Source organism: Apium graveolens, chromosome 11 (genome assembly GCF_009905375.1).
Source record: "Apium graveolens cultivar Ventura chromosome 11, ASM990537v1, whole genome shotgun sequence".
NCBI lineage: Eukaryota > Viridiplantae > Streptophyta > Magnoliopsida > Apiales > Apiaceae > Apium > Apium graveolens.
Genome location: NC_133657.1, coordinates 122,022,261 through 122,037,719, shown reverse-complemented (window position 1 = coordinate 122,037,719; position 15,459 = coordinate 122,022,261). Strand labels below are relative to the sequence as shown.

The 15,459-nt window shown below is 40.0% G+C and overlaps 2 non-coding genes across 2 annotated transcripts; both read left to right on the top strand.

The window, feature by feature from the left end:
• The first annotated feature begins 3,970 nt into the window (after positions 1–3,970).
• LOC141699079 (small nucleolar RNA R71) lies at positions 3,971–4,077 on the top strand. Its single transcript, XR_012565566.1, has one exon. It is a non-coding gene; the product is annotated as a small nucleolar RNA R71 (small nucleolar RNA).
• A 10,999-nt stretch (positions 4,078–15,076) lies between these two features.
• Positions 15,077–15,183, top strand: LOC141698817 (small nucleolar RNA R71). The gene has a single exon (XR_012565318.1). It is a non-coding gene; the product is annotated as a small nucleolar RNA R71 (small nucleolar RNA).
• The last annotated feature ends 276 nt before the right edge of the window (positions 15,184–15,459 follow it).

Here is a 15,459-nt window from a genome sequence, read left to right as displayed (position 1 = left end):
ATCTTAATAAACTGAATAATAGTTAAAGTACGAATAAATGAGATCTAGGTTCAACAAGAACAAAAACGAGCATCCAAAGTTACAACTAATTCAAGAATCACAAGTTAAAAACAAGATCTTCTTTTTCAGAGTTGTTTTGTGCTTCTAGGTCTTCTCCTTGGTATCCCAATCTTCCCGGATGATGAAAACTCTTTTTTAAATATATATAAGCCCATATTGGACCTGGACCCTTAAAATCGTCAAATTCCACTCAAAAAGGCTTTTTCAACGAAATCAGGGAAGTTAGTCGCGCATCAGCGCGCGGCCGTACGGCATCAGCAGGTGTGCGCCTCCTAGCAGGCCGCCGCGTTTCCAAATCTTATCACTTTTAATCATATTTCCTTTAAAAGCTCCTTTCTTAATTTAACTGATACCTGAAATGCAATAACAGAAAAACACATCAAAATACCAACAATTTGAGTCCAAAATACCAATTTAAGCTTGTAATGTAGCATTCCAAGTGGATATAAAATCCACTTATCACACCCCAAAACTTGAATCGATGCTTGTCCTCAAGCATAAACAGACTCAAAACTACAAAACAAACTTAATGCATGAATGCAACTACGTGAATGCAACTAAATGATAATGCAATCGATCCCCTCAGTATAACCATAACCAAATGAATAAGCCAATGCCTCTAAGAATGCAATGACTTAAAACAGAGTTCGAATAAATCCCAAAAACGAACTCACAAACCAGAAACGTGCATGTTTGGAATGCTTAACAGATATCTCTCGATACTAGATCAATAACCATAACTTATCTATCATCGAAACAATCAAAATTTTATAAACAGAATAGACAATAAACATATTATGACTCACAACACCTCCTTTCTACTAGAGTTATACAAGGATTCACACTATTATTGAACACATAACAAAGATGCTTATTTGACCGTGCAATAAATGAGGTCCCAAAAGAATCATGCAATAATACCCATGTAGCGAGCGTTAGGTTAGCGGATCCCAGACTATAAAAGCCTTAGGTCACTAGGCACAAAGTCCCCTAGAACTTAATAACTCGAGTATTAAAGAGCTCACTCTTGATCAATTATGCATAAATACATACTTTTTTTCTTTTTTTTCTTTTTTTTTTCTTTTTTTTCTTTTCTGAATGAGTGCGTTTCGCTCCATATCATTCAACCCTAGACCACTCATAAAAATATGAGCCGGCTACTAGCCATTTGATGCCTAGACTTACAACAACTAGCAATGAAATCCAAGTTTTTCTCCAGATAAAAAAATCACTGTTTTACGTCATTACGAGAATTTCATAAATTCTAAATATAACCAAGTGATTAAATCTCAACAACAAACAAGTATGATCATGATCTAGATCAAAAGCAACCCTATAAGACTTTGTGAAAATAATTGTTTCTGGCATGCAAATCAATTCATTAGGACTTAAATATCCCTCTATTCGTCATCACCACACTCAAATCAACATCAACTTATCAAATATCATAGTTCATCTTAAGGGATCATGCTAAATATGCATGCAAATGTAACTATATGAAATCACATAAAAATAAACAAATATGTCCTAAATGAACAATCATGCAAAAAATATGAATGAACTACAACTAAACATGCAATATGAATCTATATGAATCTATATGGACACACACACTACTAATCCTTACATTATCACCCCTAAACTTAAAATTTTCAATGTCCTCATTGAAGGTAATAATAAGGATTTCAGGCATACCTAGTTAGCGGGAGAGACACCCTCGTCGGGTGGAGGATCAGATGGCCAATCATCCTCGCCACCAGTGTCTCAGAAAATAGTACCGAAAGCGTGTGTCAAATCTTCAGCAAAATATTGGTGGATGACATGCATGGCCTCCATACGCCTAGTCAATCTTCTATACTATGCATCACCAACACCAGTCCTATCAACTACCTGTTGCACATGAGAAGAGCCCTTTGTAGGCACTGGAAGATCCGTTCGACTACTCCCTACATCATCGAATATATACCCCAACCACTTGTCATGGGGTGCACCTATGAATGCATAACTTAAGTAATCTGGCAGTGGGTTGAGCTCAAGTGTGGGAGCATCTTCAACAGATGGCTCGAGACGCTCCTGAGAAATTTTCAGCTCTGCTAACCCAAGAGAATCGAATGGCATATCCAACTTCCTCTTCCACGGAGGTGCATCCAAAACCTGCAGGTGCTCTACTCCTTCTTCATCTTCAATAACTGATTCCCCTATTAAGGATCTCTCTAAGGTATCTGACTTTGGCAATTGCTCAAGCTCCGAATTCATGACAGAGTCTACCCACTCTACTTTAAAGCACTCCTCTTTAGCTTTGGGCAACATTATTGCCTTGAACACATTAAAAGTGACCTTCTGATCATGAACCTTCATCATAAGCTCTCCTTTTTGCACATCGATCATAGTTCGGCCTGTAGCCAAAAATGGTCTTCCCAAGATAATGGGAATCTTCTTATCTTCCTTGAAATCAAGAATTACAAAGTCAGCAGGGAAGAAGAGTTTATCCACCTTGACCAAGACATCCTTCACTATACCTCGTGGATAAGCAATTGAATGATCAGCTTGTTATAATGACATGTATGTTGGTTTCGGATCAGGCAGACCAAGCTTCTTGAAGATAGATAAGGGCATCAGATTGATTCTAGCTCCTAAATCATATAAACACTTGTCGAACGACAAGTTTCCGATGGTGCAAGGAATAGTGAAGTTTCCAGGATCTTTAAGCTTCGAAGGCAACTTCTGTTGCAGCACAACACTGCATTCCTCCGTTAGAGCAACGGTCTTTAAGTCATCGAGCTTCACTTTCCGAGAGAGAATACCTTTCATAAACCTCGCATAGCTAGGAATTTGTTCAAGAGCTTCAGTGAAAGGTATGTTGATATGAAGTTTCTTGAACACCTCCAAAAACTTGTCAAACTGCTTATCCAACTTTTTCTTCTACAGCCTCTTAGGAAAATGAGGTGGAGGATAGATCTGTTTCTCCCCTGTATTACCCTCAGGAGGAGTTTGTTCCATAGTAGTCTTCCTTGGTTCCACCTCTGCTTCCTTCTGCACTTCTTCTTCAGCCATAACTGCATTTTCTGAAACTTGAGATTTTTCAGGCTCTTCGTCTTGCTGAATTTGGGGGATTGCGACCTTTCCAGACCTTAAGGTGATGGCGTTCACCTATTTTTCAACTTCCCTCTTGCCTGGATTTGTTTCTGTATCACTAGGAAGCGTTCCTGGTGGTCGATTCAATAAGGCATTAGCAATTTGCCCTATTTGGTTCTCCAGAGTCTTGATAGAAACAGCTTGACTTTGGCATATAAGAGCCTGGTTTTTGCACATAAGCCGCAACTCCTCCAGTTCAGATTTTTCATTCGTAGATAGACATGCACCATGAGTTTGTTGTTTTGGTGTAATTTGTTGCTGAAAATCAGGAGGGTTGAATAGCTTATTTCTAAACTTCTGGAATGGCTGTTGCATCGCATTCTGATTGTTGCTCCAGCTGAAGTTAGGATGATTCCAGTTGTCAGGATGATAAGTGTCTGGAACTGGTTGCTGCGATCTCTGAAAGTTGCTCACAAACTAAGCTGAGTCACTAGATATAACGCATTGCTCCATCACATGCGGACCTGCACACAGCTCACAAACACTAATTATCTGCTTAACACCATAGTTATCCAGAGAATCGATCTTCATAGACAACGCCTTTAGTTGAGCAGTGATAGTCGTAGCAGTATCCACTTCAAGAACTCCTGCTACCTTGCCCTATGGACATCTCTGGGTTGGATACTAATATTCATTAGCAACCATCAGTTCAATTAGATCATAAGCTTCCTCATAGCTCTTTGCCCATAATGCTCCACCTGATGCTGCATCGAGCATGGGTCTCGACTGTGCTCCCAACCCGTTATAGAAGCATGTGATGATCATCCAATCAGGCATTCCATGATGAGGGCACTTCCTAAGCATCTCCTTGTAGCGCTCCCAATCTTCACACAAAGATTCTCCCATTTGCTGCGCAAATTGAGTAATAGCATTTCTGAATGCAGCTGTCTTCACCATAGGGAAGAATTTAGTGAGAAATTTTTGAGCAAGATCTTCCCAAGTAACAATCGAACCAGCTGGTAGAGAGTGTAACCCACTCTTAGCCTTGTCCCTCAGAGAGAATGAGAACAGTCTCAGCTTCATAGCATCTTCAGAAACACCGTTGAACTGGAAGGTGTTGCAGATCTCTATGAAATCCCTAATGTGCGTATTGGGATCTTCTGTTGGAGAACCCCCAAACTAGATTGAATTCTGCACCCATTGAATTATGCCAGGCTTGATCTCAAAGGTATTAGCTGTGATAGCTGGACGGACAATGCTAGATTGAATGTCATTGATCTTGGGTTGAGAAAAATCCATCAAGGCTTTCGTTCTTGCTGCTGGATCTCCCATTGTAATGAGTACCTGAAACACAAATAAATAAACCGTGAGAGTAAAAGAGTCCGAGTCAATGAACTTTAACGATCACTAATGACAAGCACTTAAACTAAAAATTAACACCGAGTCCCCGGCAGCAGCGCCAAAAACTTGTTAGGGCGAAAACACGTGCTAATATTCACACAAGTATACACGTTCGCAAGTAGTATAAGATATAAATCAGATTCGGTCCCACAGAGAATGGTTTAGGTTAAGTTCAATTTATGCACCTATGCAACAATGCATGGTTATCGCTCAAATAACAAATTGGATTTTTATTAAACTAAGAGATTATACTAAATAACATTAACTAAGAGAATTGAGGTTGAATTAATATATATGACAAATATGGGATTCTAACTTCATTACTACTTCATTCAATAACCTTTTCATTCTTAACCTTAGCATGTGATGGTGATGACACTAATCAGACAACACGAAACTGATAAACGCCAACTTTCGTTGTACGAGTACCCTACTACTAAGCATCCACAAAGAGATAGAAGTTGAATAGACACCAATTAAACTTAGTCCTTATATGTCTATTAGAATTGAAAACATAACGGTTTAATGCGCAAGTTATCTATTGTGATTACATAGGGCAAGTAAGATTGTTAAAATTACCTACGAATTATGCATAACAAATAAATGAACCTATGCTAGCATGGCAAGTTCTAAACTTCTATATTCACTGTCACTTCAATAGACAAATAAGCACAACCAATACTAGGATATCAATCAATCACCACACACCAAGATATCGAAACAAGTTAATTATTGAAATCCATAAGTAAATCCGCTAAAATCCCATGATAACGATTAGCCCATAATTGAACTCATTGTCACCATGGGTTCATATGAAAGCAAGGTATAAAATAAGGTCTTAATAAACTGAATAATATTTAAAGTACGAATAAACGAGATCTAGGTTCAACAAGAACAAAAACGAGCATCCAAAGTTACAACTAATTCAAGAATCACAAGTTGAAAACAAGATCTTCTTTTTCGGAGTTATTTTGTGCTTCTAGGTCTTCTCCTTGGTATCCCAATCTCCCCGGATGATGAAAAATCTTTTTTAAATATATATAAGCCCATATTGGACCTGGACCCTTAAAATTGTCAAATTCCACTCAAAAAAGGCTTTTTCAGCGAAATCAGGAAAGTCAGTCGTGCATCAGCGAAACCATTGTGCTTCTGAAAAATTCTGATTAATCTTATTTTGCCCATAACTTGAGTTCTACTCGTCAGAATTAGGCGACTCAACTTCCCACGCGAAGCTAACAAGATTTTCTACAACTTGAAAATGGTTTTGGCTTCCAAATCTGATCACTTTTCATCATATTTCCTTTAAAAGCTCCTTTCTTCATTTAACTGATACCTGAAATGCAATAACACAAAAACACATCAAAATAACAATAACTTGAGTCCAAAACACCAATTTAAGCTTGTAATGAAGCATTCCAAGTGGATATAAAATCCACTTATCAGTCTTCATTATGAAATTTGACCATCTCCTGGTAATCTCAGACTTTATATCTAAAAGATAATGAAAGAATTGAAGTTCTTTCAGAGATTTGTTCAGGACATCTGTTAGGCACAAAACATGCGCTAATAATTCACGCAAGTATACACGTTCGCAAGTAATATAGAATAATTTCTAGTTCGTTCCCACAGAGACTCAGACTAATTATGTTCAATTAACACTTACTCACCAATGTATAATTACTTCTCAATGTCAAGACAATAACACTTAAATTTGATTAACTAATTATTAACAACAATTAACTATGAGAATTAAACCACTTAATTGACACTTAAATTAACAATATTAAACACACATGAAATCATAACTTCTTCAATAGTCATTGTTATTACCCTTAGCATGAAACGGTGATGATATTAATCGAACAACACGAAACTGATAAAAGCCAACTTTCGTTGTACTAATACCATTCTACCAAACATCCACAATTAAGATAGAAGTTGAATAGACATCAATTATGTTGAGACCCTATATGTCTACAGAATTTGACAACATAACGATTTAAGCATAAGTTATTCTTTATGATTACACAGGGCAAGTAAAACGGTTAGAGTTACCCACTAATCATGCATACACATACATGAACCTATGCTAGCATGGCAAGTTCTAAACCTCAAGATCCACCGTCGCTTCACAGGAGATTAACAGCCTATCTTATATGTTTGTGACGCACATAAGACGAATACGCGCAACCTATGCTAGATATCATACAATCATCACACACTAAGGTATTAAACAACTAATTAAAGAATTCCATAGTAAATTCGTTACGACCTCATGATCATGATTAGCCCATGATAGAACTCATCATCACCATGGGTTCATATGAAAACATGATAATAACACACAATATAAACTAAAAAAATACTTATTAAAACCAGAGTACGTCACAAGAGTAATAAGGTTCAAAGTAAAGAAAACTAGCATCCAGTGATACAACGAATAAAAGAATCACAAGAAAATGTATGCTTCCTCTTCTTCGTTGCGATGTGCTAAAATGGTCTTATTCCTTCTTTCCTTGCTCCTTTCTTGATACCACCCTTTTGTGAAACGTCTCTGAAAACTACTTATATAGAAGCCCACAAGAACCAGCCGTCTCAGAAGTCCAACAGAATAAGGATTATAAAAAATCAGTATTTAAAATTCTCAACCCTGAGCGGCCGTCCAGCTTTCCTGAGCGGGCGCCCAAGCTCCTGAGTGGCCACCCAACATTCCTGAGCGGGCGCCCAGCAGGCTACTGGAGAATTTCTCATTCTGCTCCCGATTTCTGCTGCGTTCTGCTCCTAACTTCCCACAACCAATTCCAAGCACTTCCCTAGGCTTATTTCTGATGAATTCTTCCTACGTACGCAAGTTATACCCTGAAATGCAAAAACACTAGAAAAATGCATCAAATACACAAAATACCTTCAAGACATCAATTCAGGCCATTATAAGACGTTCTAAGTGGTATAAAATGCCACTTATCACACCCCCAAACTTAAATCGATGCTTGTCCTCAAGCGTCAAAGACTAAAAAATAAAACAAAAACATGCATGAATGTAATCTACATGAAATGCAGCGATCCCCCTCACAATGACTAAACCAACCAACTCATGACACCTCAACAAATGCAATTAGGCGAATAAAGATCAACCAAATCATGCAAACTAACATACAACTAGAAACGTGGCGTGTGCGGATGCTTAACAGATATGGTTCGAAACTAGATCAATTATCATAACTCGATTATCCTCAAGGAAATCACATGATTATACGAAGAATAAATTCTAGGCACAAAATGACTTATAACACTTCAAGATCACTGGAGCTTATTACGGAATCATGCTTTTATTCAACACAAAACAAATGCTTATTTGACCGTGCAATGAGTGAGGTCCACAAAAGACTTATGCAATGGCATACATTTAACGAGCGTTAGGTTAGCGGATCCCAGACTATAAAAGCCTTAGGTCACTAGGCACAAAGTCCCCTAAGAACTTAATAACTCGAATACCAAAGAGCCCACTCATGATCAATTATGCATTAAATCTTTATTTTTTTCTTCTTTCCCTTTTTTTCCTTTTTTCTATTTTTTTTCAAATTTCTGAGCAAGTGCGTTTCGCTCCATTTTGCTCAACCCTAGACTACTCACATAAAAATACGAGTCGGCTACTAGCCATTTAACGCCTAGCCATAATTAGCAATGAATTCCAATTTTTACTCCAATTGTTTTCTTTTCATGCATTTTATCATTAAGGGCCTATCATAAATCTAAGCATAATCAATAGATTAACCTCAAAAACCATCAAACCATGACAACCATCTAGTCCTTAAGCATACTCTAAGACTTAGTGAGATTACAAGTGTTTCTAGCATGCATGTCAACCTACAAGACTCAATCATCACTCTAACGCTATCACTACACTTGCATCAATATCATAAATCAATCGGTAAAGCAACGCAAAAATGGATCATGGTATATGCATGAGATAAATGACATGATAAATAAAGCTATAAAATAAAAAACTATTATATGGAAAAAATATGCAACTACATAAACTAAATACCGTGAATATGCAACTACATGACACACACACAAAAATATTCCTTAACTACCACCCCCAAACTTAAAATCTTCACTGTCCCCAGTGAAGGTAGTAGAAAGAAACACATGGTATACCTACTCGGAGAATTCATCATCATCATCCTCAGAGGGTGGAGTGTCAGGAGGCGGATAAGCTGAGTCCTCACCAAAAACGGGCCACTCGATGTCAGCTCCAAGGCCTCTGAAAGCAGTCCCAAGTGCAAGGGTGAGCTCCTGAGCGAACCTACTCTGTGACTCATACATCACATCCATCCTCCTCGACAGCTTTCTATACTGGGCATCAACCATCCCAGTACCTTCCTGGGCTCTAAAAGAGCCTGCCTCATCACGACTCTGACTGGGCCTAGCCATGGTAGCACCAGCTGCAAGACGTCCTCCTGGAAGATGATATCCCAAACCATGCTCCTCGGGCTCTCCACCCGTCCACTCCTGCATCGCATTCAGAGTCGCTGAGTCAATAGGAGCGGTCGACATCTGCAGCTGCTCGTGAGAAGGCCAATGAACTCCCACTGCTCTGCACAGCTTCATGACTATAGATGTATAAGGGATGTTCATGTGTTTCGCCCCCCTCAAAAACTTCAAAATCCATTGGTAGATGAACTCACCAAGGTCCACATAATACTCCTCATCCAAGATCCCCCATAATAACCTTGCTCTCTCGACTGTAACCTCACGTGCATGCGAAATAGGCAAAATATTAGCACAAATAAAGGCATTCCATGCACGGGCAAACCTATTCATCGCAATCACCGGAAAAGAACGATAATCGTTAGATCCCGTCTTGAACTTCCACACCGTGCCCGGCTGACAGAGAGTAGCATAAATCAAATCCAAATCAAAGTCCTCGGGGGTCTTCTCATTCCAATTCTCCTCTGTGGGCTTCCGTTGTCGCTGCCCAATAACACGGCGAATCACCTCAGGCTGATAATCCACAGTACGCCCACGAACAACAGTAAACCCATTCTTTTCCGCCTTGGCGTTTGCATAAAACTCGCGAACCACACTCATTGGAACCGCCTCCGGCGACTCACAAAAAGAAATCCACCCTTTCTCCGCAATCATTGGTAACAACTCACCATCCCTCCCCGATGGTAAAAATCCCCTTTCCCTCAAAATTGGCTTAGTCAGAAGCCTAGTATACTCCTCCTCAGTAGCCCTATCCATCAAAGGAGGTCTCACAGCAGTTCCCCTCGAAGAATCAGCAGTTGGAACGGTGCTGCTGCCATCAATAGTTCAGGATCTCTTGGGTGCCATTGTAACTGAGAAAAAGTGTTTAAGAGTTGTGTTTTGAGTGTAGGAGAGAGTTTTAAAGTTGAAAGTATATGGGAGTGTATATGGAGAGGTTGTGTGTATATATAGGGTAGGAATTAGGGTTAAAAATAGAGTAGGAGTGGGGTTTGTGGGAGATAAAATGTGGGTTGTACAAAAGAAATCGTGGGTTGTGGGTTTGTATTTTGTTTTTGGGTTTTTCTGATTTTTTTGGATTTTTTTTATAAGGCAAAAAAAATTCTGACAGAAAGGTCCTGAGCGGCCGCCCAGCAATCCTGAGCGGGCGCCCAAGGGGTTTCTGGAAAAAGTTTTTCCTGCCCAATTTTTTTAATTTTTTTGGGTTTTTTGGATATGGTACTAACTTCTAAAGGTTCCTAAAGGTTAAAGTCTTGGGTTGCCTCCCAAGAAGCGCTTCTTTTACATCATTAGCTTGACGTTGAGTACTCCGATCAAGTTGACAATAAAACGGCACTAACCACTTCCCGGTTTGCCGTGTCCCCATAGTAATGCTTCAATCTCTGACCATTAACCTTGAATGCTTGGTCCGAATCGTTCTCAAAAATCTCCACCGCTCCATATGGAAACACAGTTTTGACGATAAAAGGTCCAGACCACCTTGATTTCAACTTTCCAGGAAAAAGTCGGAGACGAGAGTTGAATAAAAGAACTTGTTGCCCCGGAATGAATAACTTAGGAGATAGCTTCCTGTCGTGCCACCTTTTTACTTTTTCCTTGAACATTTTGTTGTTCTCGTACGCTTGAAGTCGAAATTCATCAAGTTCATTTAACTGAAGCATTCGCTTCTTCCCAGTTGCATCTAGATCAAGGTTCAACTTCTTCAAAGCCCAATAAGCCTTATGCTCAAGCTCCGCAGGTAAATGACATCCCTTACCATAAACAAGTTGAAACAGGGACATCCCAAGTGGAGTCTTGTATGCTGTTCTATAAGCCCAAACAGCTTCATCGAGATTTAAAGACCAATCCTTCCTTGACGGACAAACAACTTTCTCTAGAATGTGCTTGATCTCTCTATTAGATACTTCAGCTTGACCATTCATTTGCGGATGATAGGCAGTAGCAACACGATGATTCACATTGTAGCGCTGCATCATAGAAGTGAACTTACGATTGCAGAAATGCGACCCCTCATCACTTATGATTATCCTTGGCGTTCCAAACCTTGAGAATATCTGCTTATAGAGAAAATTCAACACTACCTTTACATCATTAATCGGTAGAGCCTTGACTTTTACCCATTTCGAGATATAATCTACCGCCAGCAAGATGTATTGATTATTGCATGACGAGATAAATGGTCCCATGAAATCAATTCCCCAAACATCGAAGACCTCAACTTCCAGCATCACATTTAAAGGCATTTCATCCTTTCTAGTAAGATTCCCCACTCTTTGGGAACGATCACACCTTAAAACGAACTGATGCACATCCTTAAACAATATAGGCCAGAAAAAACTTGCTTGTAAAATACGAGATGCCGTCTTTTCACCACCATAATGTCCACCATAAACTGTGGAATGGCATTCTCGTAATATCCCCTCCGTCTCACAAAATGGGATACATCTCCTGATGATCTGGTCAGCTCCCTGTCTAAACAAATATGGTTCATCCCACATGTACCACTTCACCTCATACAGAAACTTCTTCTTTTGAGCTGCATTCATATTAGGAGGCATTATATTGCTGACAAGATAGTTCACAATATCTGCACACCATGGCTCTTCCTCCTGAACTGCGAACAACTGCTCATCCGCAAAAGATTTGTTGATCAATGTCTTATCCTGTGAAGTCAAACCGGGATACTCCAATCTAGAGAGATGGTCAGCTACTTGATTCTCCATACCTTTATGATCCTTGATCTCTAACTCAAATTCCTGTAGCAAGAGCACCCAATGAATTAGTCTAGGCTTCGAATCCTTCTTTGAGACCAAGTAGCGAATGGCAGCATGATCAGTGAATACTGTCACCTTTGTCCCAAGCAGATAAGATCGAAATTTTTCGAAACCAAAGACTATAGCCAAGAGCTCCTTCTCAGTAGTGGTGTAGTTCATTTGAGCTCCATTAAGAGTCTTACTAGCATAGTAGATCACATGAAAAAGATTATTCTTGCGCTGCCCAAGAACTGCTCCCACTGCATAATCACTCACATCATACATCACCTCAAAAAGTTCTGTCCAATCAGGTGTCGTAATAACTGGTGCAGTTATCAAACTCTTCTTGAGAGCCTCGAATGCCGCCAAGCATTCATCATCAAATTTGAAAGGCACATCTTTCTCGAGCAAGTTGCACAACGGCTTAGATATCTTCGAGAAGTCCTTGATGAAATGCCGATAAAAACCCGCATGACCAAGAAAACTACGGATTCCTTTCACAGAAATAGGTGGCGGAAGATTTTCAATGACTCCCACCTTGGCTTTGTCCACCTCAAGACCCTTGCTAGAGACTTTATGCCCAAGAATAATGCCTTCACGCACCATAAAGTGATATTTTTCCCAATTGAGCACAAAATTAGTTTCCACACACCTTTTGAGCACCGAACGAAGATTATTCAAACATTCATCATACGAATGTCCAAAGACGGAGAAGTCGTCCATGAACACTTCGACATTGTTTCCAATCATATCAGAGAATATAGCCATCATGCATCTCTGAAAAGTGGCAGGTGCACCACATAAGCCAAACGAAACTCTGTGAAAAGCAAACGTGCCAAATGGACAAGTGAAGGTAGTATTTTCTTGATCTTCTGGTGCAATACAAATCTGATTATACCCCGAATAGCCATCCATAAGATAATAATACTTATGACCAGCCAACCTGTCAAGCATCTGATCAATAAATGGAAGAAGGAAGTGATCCTTCCTCGTGGCTTTGTTCAACTTTCTGTAATCCATGCATACCCTCCATCCTGTGACTGTTCGAGTGGGGATCAGCTTGTTCTTCTCATTTGCTACCACAATTATACCTCCTTTCTTAGGTACACATTGCACGGGGCTCACCCAAGAACTGTCAGAAATAGGATATATGATTCCTGCATCTAGCCACTTCAGAATTTCTTTCTTCACCACTTCTTTCATGATAGGATTAAGTCTTCGCTGTTGCTCAACAGTCGGCTTATTACCTTTCTCTAGTAGAATTTTATGCATACAGTACGAAGGGCTGATCCCTTTTATATCTGCTATAGTCCATCCGATGGCCGATTTGAATTCTCTCAAAATCCTCAAGAGCTTGTCCTCCTCACTACCTGAAAGGTCAGATGCAATAATAACAGGTAAAGTAGATGCATCACCTAAAAAAGCATACCTCAAGTGTTCAGGCAATGGTTTAAGCTCTAAAGTAGGTGCTTCCTCAATAGATGGTTTGAGCTTTCCTTCAGCATTTTCGAGATCAGTAGTACCAAGAGATTCAAATGGCATGTGTAGCCTTCGCCTCCAAGGAGAAGCATTTAGATATTGTAGTTGCTCATTGCCATCCTCATCTTCATTGTCAAATTCCCCCACTAAGGCTTTCTCTAAGGCATCAGACATCAGCACATGATCAAGTTCTGAAGTTACCGAAGAATCAATCAAATCCACCTTTAAGCACTCCTCGTCTTCTGTAGGGAATTTCATCGCCTTGAATACATTGAATATCACATCCTGATCCTGCACCCGCATAGTAAGTTCACCTTTCTGCACATGTATCAAGGTACGACCTGTAGCCAAGAAAGGTCTTCCCAAGATTATGGAAATCTTTTTTATCTTCCTCGAAATCCAAAATGACAAAGTCTGCAGGGAAGAAGAGCTTATCCACCTTTACTAACACGTCCTCCATGATGCTTCGTGGGTATGTAATAGAACAATCAGCCAGTTGTAGAGACATGTAGGTGGGCTTTGGATCAGGCAAATTCAACTTTTTGAAGATAGACAATGGAATAAGATTGATGCTTGCTCCCAAATCGCACAGGCATTTGTCGAAAGATAACTTGCCAATGGTGCAAGGAATGGTGAAGCTACCTGGATCTTTAAGCTTTGGAGGTAATTTTTGTTGCAGCACAGCATTGCACTCTTCCGTTAGAGCAACGGTATCAAGGTCATCCAGTTTCACCTTCCTTAAAAGAATACTCTTCATGAATTTTGCATAACTAGGCATTTGCTCCAGAGCCTCAGCAAAAGGTATGTTGATGTGAAGTTTCTTGAACACCTCCATAAACTTACCGAACTGCTTATCCAATTATTGTTGTTGCAATATCTTAGGGAAAGGTGGTGGAGGATAGAGCTATTTCTCCCCTGTATTACCCTCAGGCAGAGTGTGTTCAACATTAGTCTTCCTTGGTTCCGCCGCTTTCTCATTTTGCTTCTCTTCTTCATCAACAACTTCTGCTTCTCCATCTTTCACTTTTTCAGCCTCAGCATCTTTTCCAGACCTTAAGGTGACATCCTTTACTTGCTCCTTAGCTTCCTTACTGCCTGGCACTTCAGTATCGCTGGGAAGTGTGCCAGGTTGACGATTGAGCACAACATTGGCTAATTGACCGATTTAATTTTCCAACGTCTTAATAGAAACAGCCTGACTTTTGTACAACAGCTTGAGCTCCTAGAAATCAACACTAGAAGGTAGAGCATCACCTCTTTGTTGAGGATATGATTGTCTTTGAGCGTAATGCTGTGGTTGCTGGAATCCAGGTGGATTAAACTGTTTACTTACAGGTTGCTGATATGGTTGCTGAACAGTATTCTGATTATTACTCCAGCTAAAATTGGGATGATTTCTGTTGTTAGGATGATAAGTAGCTGGCATAGGCTGCTGCGTTCGCTGATAATTGTTCACATACTGAACAGATTCATTAACAAGAGAACACTGATCCGTAGCATGAGAACCTGCACAAAACTCACAGACCATAGCTATCTGATTAACTCCATAGTTGGCTAAAGAATCAACCTTCAAAGACAGCGCTTGGAGCTGCGCTGCAATAACTGTAGCTGTATCAACTTCCAGAATACCTGCTACCTTCCCAGGCATCATCCTTTGAGTTGGGTTTTGATGCTCATTTGTAGCCATAGTTTCAATAAGATTATAAGCCTCAGTATAGCTTTTGGCCCAGAAGGCGCCTCCAGCTGCTGCATCGAGCATGGGCCGAGATTGGGCCCCCAAACCATTATAGAAACCAGTGATCACCATCCAGTCAGGCATACCATGATGTGGACACTTTCTCAATATCTCCTTGTAGCGCTCCCAAGCTTCGTACATAGATTCTGTTGGTTGCTGCGCAAACTGAGTAAACACACTCCTCATAGCTGCAGTCTTCGCCATTGGATAGAACTTCACCAGAAACTTTTGCGCAAGATCTTGCCAACTTGTGATGGACCCAGCTGGTTCAGAATGTAACCAGTCCTTAGCTTTATCCCTCAGACAGAATGGGAAAAGCCTCAGCTTGATAGCCTCATCAGTCATACCATTATATTTGAAAGTGCTACAGATCTCGACAAAATTCCTGATATGCATGTTGGGGTCTTCAGTCGCAGCACCTCCGAAAGAAACAGAATTCTGCACCATCTGAATAGTGCCCGATTT